This window comes from Cyprinodon variegatus, unplaced genomic scaffold, assembly GCF_000732505.1.
Source record: "Cyprinodon variegatus isolate N-32 unplaced genomic scaffold, C_variegatus-1.0 Scaffold705, whole genome shotgun sequence".
Lineage (NCBI taxonomy): Eukaryota > Metazoa > Chordata > Actinopteri > Cyprinodontiformes > Cyprinodontidae > Cyprinodon > Cyprinodon variegatus.
Window position 1 is genome coordinate 231226 of NW_015151158.1, and position 1527 is coordinate 232752.

A 1527-nucleotide genomic window follows, 5' to 3' on the forward strand; every position below is an offset into this window, starting at 1 on the left:
CAGAGGATGAAGAGAGCACATCCAGTTAGTCACAGTCAGAGAAACAGGACTACACTGGAAAACAGGCCAAGTTCTAATATCTAGAAACAAAGGTGTAGAACAGGAACAGACCAGATGAAGTTACTATGAGAAAAAAGCAGAGCAGAACGTTAGAGATTGAACTAACAGATTCTGCAGAGTGGGAGAATAGAGATAGAATGAAGCAAAATGATTAAAAGGGGTCCCTATGTCCTCCAGCAGTCTAAGCCTATAGCAGCAGAACTGCTTAATGACATTTTTACCCAAGTTGCTCCTCAATCCAAGGAAAAATCTTTTAAATGTTGCTGATGATCCACATCATAATCTGGATGAAGTAACTTCATGAAGGATTCTTTAACATTACTTATTAGAAAAGCAGTTCCCCCCTGAACCAGAGGGTGGCAGCAGTGAGTATTGGCAGCCTCAGTATCAGACTCAAAAAGTCAGGAAGTATTAAACTGAAGACAGAAACACAGGAAAGAGGAGCCATGCTTTGCAGAGTGAACAAAGGAGGTGAGAACAGAACAAACACCAGAGGCTGCAGCCTCACACACTGGGCCCTATTTAGAAACAAACGATTTAAGAAGCTTGTTACTAAAGTTAAACCTCACGCCAAGAAACATTTCATTAGCATTTGGCAATGATCCAGATTGTGTGAGTTTTAGCTGCATCTGTAACAATAAGGGGCTGAATCTGCTGCTTGGAGGAGGTCTGCGCTCTTAGGGGGGGGTTCTGGTTTTAAATACAACTTTGGATCCAATTAAAGCCTGTTTGTTGTTGCCATGACGCAGATGACTGAGCATTTACACAATCGCTAATTTCTGTCTAAACTGGACATGAACCAAGAGCAGTGATTTATGAAATCAGTTGTTTAAGACTTCTGCTGATAAATTTCTTTATAATTCAACCATTGGTTTCATTCCTTATTTGAAGCTGCTTGGGCTCCCCCTACTGGTGACTCATGGAGTAGACTCCCCCATCTTAAATGTTTTATTCATCTTTATTTTTGTTTTTTTAGATCATTGCTCAGGCTGATTGTCGCAGTTTAACCAGTTACTCCAATCGGCCTTTCAGTAACAGGCGGCCATTTATTCAATCCAACTTTATTTATAAAGCAATTTAAAATTTCTCAAAGGACCAGTGAAACAACATAACACCATTATACAGACTAAAAAAAAAACATACAAGCATAAAAGACTAAATTAAAATCAGCACTATGAAATCTATAATAAAATAAAAGTAATTCAAAATAATGTTTCACAGACTAAAACCAACATCTCACACAGTTTAGAAAGCAAAAGCAAAGAGATCAACGAAGTAGACAATTTGTAGGGAAGTCATATTTAAATGTCAAATCATGTTGGCTTGTATATAAATGTTTTCTTTATCAGAGCATATTGTCCCAAAAAAAAAAAAAATCCTGTCTTAAAATCTGTTTTTTTCCGTTATCTTCTGCAGGCCAGTTAGTTCTACGTCAGCCTGAACACCTAAATCCGGCCTATCAGATAT